The 13572-nt window shown below is 48.0% G+C and overlaps 1 long non-coding RNA gene across 1 annotated transcript; it reads right to left on the bottom strand.

The window, feature by feature from the left end:
* Positions 1 to 2922: 2922 nt before the first annotated feature.
* Positions 2923 to 13052, bottom strand: LOC143267617 (uncharacterized). Its single transcript, XR_013042923.1, has 3 exons — positions 12475 to 13052; positions 8389 to 8509; positions 2923 to 7113 (listed from the first exon to the last, which is right to left on the bottom strand). It is a non-coding gene; the product is annotated as an uncharacterized LOC143267617 (long non-coding RNA).
* Positions 13053 to 13572: the final 520 nt, after the last annotated feature.

The following is a 13572-nucleotide window of genomic DNA, read 5'->3' as shown; positions in this document are numbered from 1 at the left end:
ACACACACACACACACACACACACACACACACACACACACACACGGAGAGACATGAGACATGTTGGAGATGAAACCTGATTCTAATGGTCCAGCCTTTACGACAGAGGGAAATTTTTTGAGAATAAGAGAGAAAGGCAAAAGGATCATTGTGAGTTCGAAGCCAGCCTGGACTACCGAGTGAGTTCCAGGAAAGGCGCAAAGCTACACAGAGAAACCCTGTCTCGAAAAAAAAACCAAAAAAAAAAAAAAAAAAAAAAATCTTAAGAATCTTAAAATCTTAAGAACTGCTCTTCCAGAGGTCCTGAGTTCAATTCCCAGCAACCACATGGTGGCTCACAACCATCCGTAATGGGATCAGATTCCCTCTGGTGTGCCTGTAGACAGAGCACTCGTATACATGAAATATATGAATAACTAAATCTTAAAAAAAAAAAAAAGTCTTAAGGACACCAGTCACCAGCAATCATCCCTGGCTCATGGTGACTTCTGTGCCGGTAGAATTACCTTCCTTAGGTCAAACAGTAGTTTTTTCTGAATGAGTTTTCAACTTTAAAAAATGTATTTCTCATCCGGGCGGCAGTGGCGCACACCTTTAATCCCAGCACTCGGGAGGCAGAGCCAGGCGGATCTTTATGAGTTCGAGGCCAGCCTGGTCTACAGAGCAAGATCCAGGAAAGGTGCAAAGCTACACAGAGAAACCCTGTCTCAAAAAACCAAGGGAAAAAAATGTATTTCTCGTGTGTGTGTGTGTGTGTGTGTGTGTGTGTGTGTGTGTGTGTGTGTGTGTGTGTGTGTTGTGTCTGTGTTTGTCTGTCTGTCTGTCTACACATGTAAATGTCAGAAGACAACTTTCTTTCTATCACATAGATCAAACCCAAGTTGAGACTTGGGAGGCAAGCACTTTAACCTCCCTTGTTAAGCAATCTCACAGGCTCTGCTTTTAAATTTTTTTTTTTTTTATTAAGAAATAGCAAATCCAGAAATTGAAGAGATGGCTCAGTGATTAAGAGCACCAGCTGCTCCTCAAGAGGAGAGGACCTGGGTTTGATTCTCAGTACACATGTGGCTCACAACTATCTGTAACTCCAATTACAGAGGATCTGATGCCCCTTTGTCCTTGGGCACCTGATGATGCACAGAGAGACATGCAGACAAAATACCAGTACAACATAATTTTTTTAAAATACAAAAATGGTGTATATATCATCATATACAGCCTAGTGGAATTCCACAAATCAAGTATCATGTAACCAGAAGGGTTTGCTCTGGCTCATACCCGGTTTAGGTGCCTACTTCTAGTCTTCCACTGGGTAAGGGAAAATGCCATCCCTTCTATAAGAAGTGATTTCATAGGTGAAGTAAGGAATTTAATAAATATGACCCTAAACCTGTCTCTGCTACTTTTCCCTTTCACCTAATGGTTCATGCCTAGTTGGTGAATTTGGTGATACCCGAATGCATTGGCTACCTTTCCTATCGTTGTGACAAAAATGCCCGATCAAAACGACCTAAGAAAAGGAGGGCTAATTTCGGGTCCCAGTCCATCATGATCTTGAAGGTGTGGTGCCAAGAACATGAGGCAGCTGGTGCTTTGTGTCTGCAGTCAGGAAGCAGGGGAGACAAAAGCTAGTCCCTGGCTCACTGCTTCACGTGTAGTTGGCCCAGGCCCCTGCCCAATGATGATAGTGTTGTCCACATTTAGTTAATCCGTTCTGGAAATCCCACTCTTGACACACACAGGAGTATACTTGCATGTGACTATAAATGTAGTCAAACTGACAATGGAGATTAACCTGTCACTGGGCGTCCCTGGTTAATCATGTCCCTTGAAAGGAAGCTTCATAATGGGTTGGTTGTCCTCTGTCCTGCCTCTTAGGTCTTCCCTGGTCCTGCATTTTCTGTGACAACGTGAAGTACCTCTGCCTAACCTTGGGGCTCACTTTCCTATCACGCTAATCTCAGTCCTCCAATCCCTTCCAATCTTTTCCATAGTTGATAAACATCATACTTTAACCTTTATTTTTTATTGAAGTAAAATGAATATAAATTTTACTGTTAGTTGTTTTGTTGAAAGTACACGATTCAGTCATTTTTATTTATTTTTGTATATAACTATCATCACTATATACTTTCAGAACATTTTCATCATCTTTTTTTTCCCCCAAAAAACCCCACATCCATTGTGGTGGTTTGAAAGAAAATGGCCCCCAAAAGGAGCAGCCTATTGGGAGATGTGGTTTTGTTGAAGTGGGTGTGGCCTTGTGGGAGGAAGTGTGTCACTGTGGAGGTGGGCTTTGAGGTCTCCTTTGCTCAAGCTATGCTCAGTATGAAACACAGTTTACTTCCTGTTGCCTTCAGATCAGGATGTAGGACTCTCAATTATTCCTCCAGAACCGTGTCTGTCTGCATGCTACCATAGTCCGCCATGATTACAATGGACTAAACCTCTGAAACTGTAAGCCTCCCCAGTTAAATGTTTTCCTTTCTAAGAGTTGCCGTGGTCATGGTGTCTCTTCACAGCAATAGAAACCCTAACTAAGACATGCATTAAGCGTTCACTCCTAGATCCTCTACCCATGGCTGCTGGTGCCCGCTTATTTGTGTTCTGTCTCTATAGACTTACCTATCAAGACATTCACATAACTAGACTAAGTGTGCAAGCAGGTTTGACCAGACTCTTTCACTTACTGGAGGCTCTCATTGTTCATCAGTGTTGCTGCATGTGTCAGTTAGTTCCTTTATTTTTACTTCTGAATCATATCCACTTGTATAATAGCACATTTTGTTCATCTAGTCAATGGTTGATAGAAACCTATATTGCTTCCGCTCTTGTGAATATTGTTGCTATCGATATTCCTGTACAAGTTTTTGTCTAAACACATAGGGGTTTTTTTTGTTTGTTTGTTTGTTTGGTTGGTTGGTGGTTGGTCGGTTGGTTAGTTGGTTTTTTGAGATAGGGTTTCTTCGTGTAGCCCTGGCTGTCCCAGAACTCACTCTGTAGACCAGGCTGGTCTCAAACTCAGAGATCTGCCTGCTTCTGCCTCCTGAGTGCTGGGATTAAAGGCGAGAGCCACCACCGCCCAGCTGAAACACATGCTTTTATTTCGGTTGGAGGGTGGTTTGCAGTGAGACCTGAAAATTCTGTTTGGCTTCTAGGGAACTGACAACCTGTCTTGCTAAGCAGGGGCTCCATTTTACATGCTACAGAAGGCTTCCAGTTTCCACACCTCCTTTCCAATCTTTGTTCTTTTATTTTTAATTCTCCCCCTGAACGTAGCCTTCTGAGTGGCTGGAAAGTGGCATTTCACTGTGGGTTTGGTTTGCCTTTCTCTAATGACTAGTGATGTGCTGGACAAGCCCTGGGCCACTGAGCCATATTCCCAGCCCCATCTGAACTAATTTTTGCCTGTCTTCTGTTGCTGGTGACACAATATCACCCACCAGGTGAATTATAAAGGGGTTTATTTTGGCTCACAGTTCTGGCCCACGTCTAAGGAGCCAAACCTCCCCATGACCTTTGCTGGCAGAGTCCTGAGACACCTCAGGGCATCACATGACAGGAAGGACACATGTCTAGCTCCGTCCTCTGGTCTTTCTTACAAAGCCACTAGGATTCAGTCACAGGGGAGCCTCACCCTAAAGGTCTGATCTAATCTTAATTATACCTCAATGCCCCAATTCTTTACAATGTAGTGGGATTAAGTTTCCGCCCTCACAATGCCTACAATGGGGATTAAACTCCCGCCTGAGCTGCAGTGACGGCAGACCAAGCTCCGACCCTAGCAGGGTTCAGCTTCTTTCTCGTAGAGAGGTTTCACTGCCTCAAAACTTTGAAATCAGGAAGACTGAGTTCTCCAACTCTGTCCTCTCCCAAAACCATTCTGAGTGGAGTGCACCGCAAGTCTGTATGGATTTTAGGATCAACTTTCTCTTTTCTGTAGGAGAGGCCGTTAAGGTTTTCCTGTGTGTGTCCTCTGTAGATCACATCGGTGAGGCTTGCCACTCCACTTAGCAAAATCAGGTCTTGCACCCTGCCAGCGCTAAATGTCCTTTAGACTCAGGTCTTCATGTCAGCGCTGTTGACAAAGTTCAGTCCGAAGTTATTTGTTCTTTCTGGTGTGGTTATCAACGCACTTGTAAAGTTCAGTTTTGAATTATCCACTCCTCAAGCGGAGGAGCGCCTCTGGTTTCTGTAGGTTTTCCACCTTAGCCGGAAGGAAAATAAAGTGCCTCTTAGAGAACCCCCTACTCTCTCTGTCTCTCTCTATTTTCAGTGGGTGAGGGTGTGGCGTGAAAAAGACTGGGCAGGAAGCATGTGCACTGTCCTGGAGAGGGTGGGATGGGAATCGGACATTGGAGGACACCAGTGATTAGAAGAAAAGGTGACTGGCATGCAGGTTCTCTGACCAGCGTCAGAGAAGCAGGAGAGAATTTGTGTTTTTTAACTTTTGGCTGGTCCATTGTGCTGGGAAATTTCCGTTCCTTGGTTTTGTTTATTTTACATGAGGCGAGTGGTAGAGCATTTGCCTGGCATATGTCAGGCACTGGGTTCGAGCCCCAGCCCCTCAGAGAGTAAGATGTGGTCAGCTGTGCCCTCCACCATTTCACAGATAAGCTGCCGCCTGACATCTGCTGAAAACAGTTTACTTTCCAGGGGGGTGGAGGGAGGGGGGAACCTGGAGACCAGCGAATTAGTCTTCCTCTATGGGTTTTCTTTCTTTGTCTTGGGTTTTAGGGAGAGAGCCCAGAGCCTTGTGCATGCTAAGCAAGGAAGCAAACATTGTATCACTGAACTGCGGCTGTGGCCCCACCCCATTGGCCGATCTTGGGGATTGCCCCATCTTAGGGATCAAATGTCTCAGGGTTAAAAGTTGGGTGTCTATGAAGTGAAACAATGGCTTAGAGCAACAGCTCCCTGGTGAACCCTTAACTAGCTTTCACAGAGGTAAGCCCTGATCCTTTAGCATTTGTTCATTTTGTTTGTTTGTTTGTTTCCAAGACAAGTTTTCTCTATATAACAGTCCTGGCTCTCCTGAAACTTGCTCTGTAGACCAGGCTGGCCTCGAACTCACAGAGATCCTCCTGCCTCTGCCTCCCGAGTGCTGGGATTAAAGGCGTGCACAGCCACCAACCACCCGGCCACATTTGTTCTTTTCTGTGGTGCAAATGTGGCCTCGTGACTGATTCCGCATTTCCAAAACGGCTTCAGTGAGTGAGTGTAGAGCTAAGACATACACACTGGTCCACCACAGCACAGAACTTCTACCAAGCAGGTGAAAATGACTTAGCATCATAGACCATAGTGGCTAATTTAAAATATTTATCACCTCATTTTAAATGTATCTCCTTTCATTTAAAGTTTATATAGCTTGTCTTCTTAAAGATTTATTTTGATTTATGTATTATGTTGTCTGTGTGTATGAACATGTGTACACATGCTCTCAGAGGCCAGAAGAGGGTGTCAGATCCACTGGAACCGAAGCAACCCAACATAGGTGCTAAGACCAAAACTCTAGTCCTCGGCGATAGCAGCAAACACTCTTAACCACTGAGCCATCCAGCTCTCCGTCCCTTATAACTTGATCTTTAATCACTGATCTGTTTAATAACTAATCTGATGATTTCTGGAAGTTCAACTCCCCTTTCTCATGAAGCAGTCTGGGCCAGTGGCAGACGGGGAGCTGGGATTGTCTCAGTACAAAGGAAGAACGGGACAGACAGACCTCTCTCAGCGGTCCTGTGTGAGACTCAGGCTAGCCATCAACTCCCTGTCTTCACCAGCAGAACAGTGATAACCATCTCTCTGGGTGTTTATGAAGACCGGAGAGAAGTGCACAGAATCTCCTGCGGGATGGGTGCTCAGAAACGCTAGTTTATGGTTATTACTTTGCCACTGTGGTCGGAGTGTAGGGAATGGGGATCACTGTTAGCTTCAGGGCCTAGCAAGATGTCTCAATGGGTGAAAGTACTTGGGTTCAGTCTCTGGAATCCATGTGGTAGATAGAAAGAACTCCTAAACACACACATGCGCTCATGCACTCACGCATGCGCATGCACTCACACAATATGGTTTTTTGTTTTTGTTTTTGTTTTTGTTTTTAAGAAAAAGGAAAAAATTAACATATAAAGGAATCCAGCTGTCAGAATGCTGGGAACTCCTCCTCAGCTGAGCTGCAGAAGGAGCAGAGGTCATGAGAAAAGCCCCAATACACAAACGAGAGAGTTGGGTACTATGCAAATGGCCTAGGAGGACTCCAAAGCCCCCTCGGGGAGGGGGTTCCCTTTGAGCACAACTAGTTTAACCCACTCCGGTGGTCGGGACTGGTCTGCTTTTCTTGATCAGTGTTTTCTCTTTCTGCTACCTTTCCCTGTGTGCCTGGTACAACTTTTTGGAACAGAAGAACCTGGAAACTTTTAAGTCACGTGTCCACCTCCACTCTGCCTATAGCGCGACAGCTTCAATCATGACTTCAGTCTTTCCGTGTGGAGACAAAGGGGGGTGGTGGTGTGGGGGATGATTGGGAGTTATCCAACGTCCGGCAGGTATGGCATTTGCTTGAGGACAAGATGCAAATAAGTTTCGCTTATATACTTTGCATGGGCAGAACTCTGGAAGCCTGGCTCCCCGGGGCTGAGGAAGGAGGAGCAGGGAAATCGGTTTTCTCTGGCGTAGTGTAACCCCCTTCCTGGCTAGGAAACTTGACGATCTGACCTTTAAAGGTCAACCGTGTTACCTGAAGGGAGTAAGGGTTTCCTGTGAGCGCCGCACATGAATCAACGGATCAGGCAGCCTCTGGGGCAGGGCGCTGTCTGCAGAAAAGAATGTTCGATGGGACAGAGGGAAGGAGGGCCCGGCAGAGGTTCTGCTGCGAAGGATGAGCTTGGCGGACATCGGGGAGAGGGACCCCTGTTCTACCGCGCTCCTCGGAGCTGTGGAGCCTCTGATTTCACACCATTTTGTGAGAAAGCCCACACACATCCTCTCCACTCTTCTCTGTCCTCCACCGCAAAATGCCAGGGATGTGGCGAACCAGGAAGTAAATGCACCGGAGCCTGGCACCTGATCCAACCTCAACCCGTTCGTCAACATTTCCCAGCCCCCTTGGAGAGGCCTGTGGAAAGATGAGTCAAGGAACTTAATCCTCTTGCCCTGGGGAGCCCAGGTGTTGTTCTCCCACCTCCGCCCCGCCCCCTGACCCCGTCCTCCCCACCTCCAGCTTCCGCCCCGCCCCCCCCACCCCGTCCTCCCCCACGTCCAGCCGCTGCCCCGTCCCCCCACCCCGACCCCGTCCTCCCCACTGGTCATTTACGAAACACCAACAGGAGGGGTAGCTAAGAGTGTGTTGGAAACCTGGCTGCGGGGTACGTGGACAAGTCACCCGGCTTCTACTTCTTGTCTGTGAATCATAGATTATAGTACCTATCCTGCAAGATTGTTGTGGGGATAATCATACAGGAAAAGCATTGCCTAATACTAGGTAGCATGGTAGCTTAATTATTTAATAGTTGAGTAACTGCGAGTATTACACCGGCCTTTGTGACCTTGGACGAGCTATTTCATCTCTCTGGGTCTTAGTTTCCTCCCTTGTGTATCTTGGGCCGGATGATCTTGGAGGCGTCTGGTTCTAGCGTTCTGTTTTTCTATGACAAACAAGATTCTTTGCCTCACTCTGGCCCTGCCTATCTACATAGAGATTAGGCCATTTGCTTTTGCAATGCTCAGATAGCAAAGACCTTTGACAGCTGAGAAGGCTCGTTCCCTCCCGCCCCTGGAACTGAGTTCCAAAGCTGTGGGACAAGGGGCACAGGATTAGAAAAGAAGGCTGGGACTGGGTGGCAAGGCCTGGGTGTGGTAAAACAAACCTACCTAAGGGGATAGAAGTGAGGATGTACAGAAGCTCCCAGCGACAGTTCCCGGGATCCAGGCCCCAAACGGACAGGACTGGGGAAATGAAACAGATCCCCGCTTTCAGAAGACATTTTTTTTCTTCTGAACTCTGGTTGAATGAGGCAAAGGCTTTTTTTTAAAAAAAGGAAGGAGACCCTGTAAATGGCTGTTGTAAAGCAAGAGATGGAGATGGGCCGTTAAAGTCGGCACTTAGGTCTCCTGGCTGGAGGAGATGAAGGGGAAGGTTGAAGCTGGCAGGTATAATTCTCCACGTTGTCCTGATGTCCCTAACTCAGTAATGGCACAGGAACCGAATACCACACATCTAGTACACCAGACCTTAGTCAAAAGCCTGAGGAGATTCTCTCTGCCCTGAGTCCTGGGGCAGACAGGAAACACTTAAGGCTGACTCACTGCCAGAACACTTTTCTTCTCTTTTCTTTCCTTTTCTTTTTAAGGCAGGGTCTTACTATATAGCCCTGGCTGTCCCGGAACTCACCATGTAGACCAGGTTGACTTCAAACTCACAGAGATCCTCCTGGCTCTGCCTCCCGAGTGCTGGGATTAAAGGCGTGTGCCACCATGCATTCGTAGCTCCAGAATATCTTAGGTCAATACATCTATACAAAAATATATTTGTTAATGGAAAAATTGGGATTATATGTAGGGCTCATTTTTCCATGGTGTGTGACTTTTTTTTTAGAGCTTGACTTCTTTGGGCATACCCCGGTTTCCCATAATAATTTTTTGTGTGTCAGTCAAGAAACTGCTTTGCATCTGGGAAAACGCATGGCTCATTAAGAAGGATCTAAGATCCCAGGCTTCTAGGTGACAGTTCACGGAGTTTGGGTCCCTTTCCCGGCTGGAATGTCTCCACTAAAGGACTGACTTCCTGGCATTTTCCCCATATAGCCTGTCCTGTGATAAATGTTCATGATTACAGTTCTTTATTCGTGCGTGCAAGAAGTTCCATGCCTCCCTTCAGGACAATGACAGTAGACTTTCCTCCCTTTCTGTGTTTGTTGTTGCTGGTAGAAGAGAAACTCTCAAGTTCCCAAGGGGCACAGAAGCCCAGGAGCTACCTAGGTTGGCGGCTAGAACCAAGAATGTTAACCAAAAAGAAGGAGAAGGAGGAGGAGGAGGAGGAGGAGAAGAAGAAGGAGAAGGAGAAGGAGAAGAAGGAGGAGGGCGAGGAGAAGGAGAAGAAGGAGAAGGAGAAGAAAGGGAGAGAGAGAGGGAGAGAGAGAGAGAGAGAGAGAGAGAGAGAGAGAAAGAAAGAAAGAAAGAAAGAAAGAAAGAAAGAAAGAAAGAAAGAAAGAAAGAAAGAAAGAAAGAAAGAAGAATGATAGGCATCCCTGGGCCTGACGTAGGAAAGGCTGCTTTGCTCTGGGAAGATAGCTCAGTTGGGGAAATGCCTCCTGTGCAAGCATGAGGACCTGTGTTTGATCCCCAGAACCTAAATAAAACAGGAGTGGTAGCAGCTGCCTATAATCCCAAGTACTGGGGAGGCAGAGGCATATGGATCCTTGAGGCATGCTGGCCAGCAGCCCACACCTAATTGCTCAGCACCAGGCCACTAAGAGGCCCTTTCTTACAAACAGGGTAGGTGGAATCCCAGCACTCTGGAGGCCGAGGCAGGTGGAACTCTGCTCATTGAGGCCAGCCTGGTCTACAGAGCAAGTTCCAGGCCAGGTAGGGCTGCAGGATACCCCATCTCAAGAACACAATGACCACCACGAGCAACAAGAAAACCAGGGTAGGTGGTTCCTGAAGAACAACACTCAAGGGTGACCTATGGCCTCCATGTGCACACACACACACACACACACACACACACACACACACACACACAGAACAGACAAAAATTAAAAAAAAAACAGGGCTGATTTTTCTTTGACTGAAATGAGTGTATTGGGGCCAGCTAGATGACTCAGCAGGTCAAGGCACTTTGCGACATGTCCGATGGTCTGAGCTCTATCCCTGGCACCCACGTGGTAGAAGGAGGGAACTGAAGCCTGCAGGCTGCCCTCTGACCTCTGCGTGTATGCTGTGTCATGACCCCTCTAACAATAAACAAATAAATAAAATGCAATTAAAAAAAAAAAGAAACCTAGAATGTCAGGCTTAAATATTCTATCTATACAGAAATGTAATCCAACACCGAGCACCCTAGTCCTAACCAGTAGTTTTATCGGTCCTTCCTTGAGTTCTCCTCAGGGCTGTGTGACTGATGGCCCCACCCTCTGCCCCATAAGAAGGTGTCTGAGTTCATGTGTTCATCTGAACACTTGCCCCTACGGTTTGGGATGGTTGCCAGCTACTGTGGTTGGCTCCCAGTACACTCCTGGACTGGTTCCCTGTGGTTAGGATTTAAGCCCTGGTTCCTCACCCCCAGCTCTTCCTGGAGCTGTGGACCCCACAGGGCTCCTCCATTCTCCTCTGCCATCCAGTGCAGTAGGCTCCAGGGCTAGCTGGTTGACCCTCGACTGACAGAGACGACACAGCAGGCCCTTGACTGACGACGTGGGACTTGCCTGTCCCATGTTCCAGACCAGGCTTCTCCCCCAGAGTCCCACACGGGGAGTGGGGAAGAGCCCTGGCTTGGCAGAAACGCGCTTTCAAAGGGACATCAGGGCCTTCACCCCACTTGCTAACTCGGCCCTGGGTACAGCCTTCTCTTCCCACAGTCTCCAGAAGAGGCAGCAGATTCGTTACTTCTTGGGCTTCCTGGCTTCCTTATTCCTGACTCTGGGCTCTCCACCAGCCCTAAACCGTAAACAGAATTATCCTCTCTATCTGTGGGCGACAGTCTAAACCTGAACCAAGTGAGAGCTAAAGTGATTCACAAAAGTCTTATCTCCTATTTCAAATCTAGTGTTCAGGTTGTTGTCTTACTCTGAATTGTCCTTAAGGTCAAAAACTGAATACTAACTCTCTCTTGGCTGGCACTCTTCATCAGCCATCTGATCACCTCTTCCCTTCATCAGACTGGTCATCTGGCCAATACAGAGAAAAGAAGCACACTCGTGCACACACACAAACATACACATGTACACACACACCCACACACACATACACACACACATATCTCCCCCAGTTATTGCCCTGTGTGGCAGTTTGTATACTCAGCAATGAGCAAGGTCACCTCTTTAATTTGTTTTTAAGAGAGGAGAAAAAGAAGGAACTTAATATCTTATGGTTAAAAACTATTTTCTATTCTTCAGCGTAGAAAAAAAAAAAAAAAAGGACACTTGATTTAACTGGAGCTGAGCCGGGTGTGTGACGCCTGCCTGTGGTCCCAGCACTTGGGAGGCTGAGGTTCCAGGACTGCTTCACAGTGAGGAGCTGCAGACCTGCATGCATAGTGAGACGCACACACCCTCGCCCCCATCTCAACACACAAAGAGAAAAAGAAGCATGAAAGTGAGCGTGCGACCGGCCGGTCACACTTGGGAAGGAGGAAAAGGAACGGTAGTCCCTCTAAAGATGCAGGGGTGACCTCAGGGGACTCTGCAAATCCCTTCTATTGCCTACTCCTTGTCTGCCCCCGGAAGGCCGGAGATGACGGACAGAGCCCTCTTTTCTGGAGTCTGGTGTGTGAGCCTGCGGTCAACAGGCTCATGCCCCTGCGTTCCCCGAGGCCACACTGGATTTGTGGTCCGTGTGACCCACAGTATGGTGCTGAGGAGTCCCTGGCTTCTCAATATGTCCAACCCTTTTCTGCAAGGCTGCCGACAGGCTGGGGACTCTGTGCACGTCTAGGGAGAGGAAGTTCCGCCCCTGTGCACACTCCTCAACCTCTGGTTAACACGGAAGCTGTGAAAGGCGAAGGGACACCTGGGAGAGGGGACTGCTTGTCATTTCTAGGGACAGGTTTCTTAAGGAAAAGGCCGATAGGCCTCTTCAAGCCTCAGTTCTTCCTCTGTGGAAAGAGGCCATCAGCTCCTCCCCGCTGGGGCTGCTGAGGGGAGAGGAGATTGCATAAGTCCAGCATAGAGCCCGCCACCTGGCAAGCTGGAGATCAATTGTGCCCATGTTTATGCCCCCCCCTCCCCCCCCCCCCCCCCCCCGTCTTAAGGACCCGTGAGAGGCCGCTTTGGTACATAATTTAAACAAAAGATGCTTTCGTGTCGCCCTTTTCCTCCTACTGGGTAAGAGCGGGAGCAAAGGTACGGCTCTAACATTGCAGTCCACGTTGTCAGAAGCGATCACGGCGTAACCGGATCATCCGGGTTTCTACCACGAAAAACAACGGCAAGGACCTTTGACTCCCCGCTGTAGGGTGGGGATCCAACGCTCAGTGTCCAGCCCCTCTTTTGGGCTCCTCCGGTGCCAGAACCAGCAAAGTCCAGCTTTGGGCTGAGTGATTGAAGACAATGTGTGCGTGGATGCTGAGTGGGAGGGCCCTGGTTGAGCAGAAGGGAAATTTTCCGTTCTTGCTTTGGCTTCCTCACTAGTGTGTTTGAATGAACAAAGGGCATAGAGCAGGGCAGGCCAGAATCAGGAACTGGACAGCCATGGGCCCACGAAGTGGCGTGGCATTAAAATCTGGATCACTGCGGTTCCGCAGCTAGGGAAATCCTACCTGATTTAGCCCTTCCTCCTTCCAGATAAAGACCCAGTGGATCGTGAAGGCAGATTCTTGCCTGTGTTCCCAGATGATGAATCTGGCTCTCCCAGCTCCTATTAAACCCTCTTTCTACACCAAAAAAACTAGGAAAGAGACCCTCAGAGAGAAAAGTACAGCAGGGAGAAAAAGAAAAAGCCATCTGTATCCAAGTCTCAAGAGCTATGATTGGCGTAGCTAGTCCTGGGGTGATTCGTGAAATGAAAGGAAACTTGACTCCAGGAACGCTGCCAGCAGAAGCCTTGCGGATGGAGGCCAAGCGTTCAAACAAGAGGGTGAAGTTGAGCAATGGATGGCAGCACTCCAGGCACCCGAAGGGACCAGATGCACCTGCCTAGGCACCGAAGCATGACGGGACTCGGGCAGGTCTGACCCCAACCAGAGAGAAACGGGGAGAGAGCAAAGGGCTTGTCTGAGAAGCTGGCCATGATCTAAATCCCTTCCGAACTTGAGCATGGCCAGTCTTCCCACGCCAGAATCTTAAGAAGGAGGTTAATGACCCTGCTCTTACACGTATGCCTTCCGACAGATAAACAATTCAGAAGCTAAAAGGTCGAGATCCTCACCTGTCTTCTCTTTGGCTGATAATGAGGCCATGTAGGTTTTTAGGACATCACTTCCCATGACTCTGAACCATGCAAAATGATGGAAATCGTGTGAATCTGGAGCGTTCTATCACTAAGATCCATGGCCACTGACTTGGGCTACACAGCAAGATCCTGTGTCCGGAATAAAAAATAAACCAGTGAACAAAGATGGTGGCTATGGTTGGTGATGGTGGACACGTTGGGTCTGCCACACTCCTTCTTTGGTTTCTAAGTTGGTTTCTGTGTTTCCTTACTGATTCTGAGAGCAATCTTTAAATAAATTCCCCTCCTATAATCATGGGCCAGCATCAGCTACCTGGCTGTATGGGCTCAATCTTACCTGCAGCAGGAGAAGCCAAGGCCTTTTAGAACGTTAGCACTCACCGTGACTGAAAACGCACTCGATGGGAGATGAAGTTCACTGTCCCATGTGGTGAAGCACATTTGAAAAGCACTTGTCAGCTCGGCT

The sequence above is a fragment of the Peromyscus maniculatus genome, chromosome 10 (genome assembly GCF_049852395.1).
Source record: "Peromyscus maniculatus bairdii isolate BWxNUB_F1_BW_parent chromosome 10, HU_Pman_BW_mat_3.1, whole genome shotgun sequence".
In the NCBI taxonomy this organism is placed as follows: domain Eukaryota; kingdom Metazoa; phylum Chordata; class Mammalia; order Rodentia; family Cricetidae; genus Peromyscus; species Peromyscus maniculatus.
This window is presented reverse-complemented; position numbering and strand designations above follow the sequence as displayed.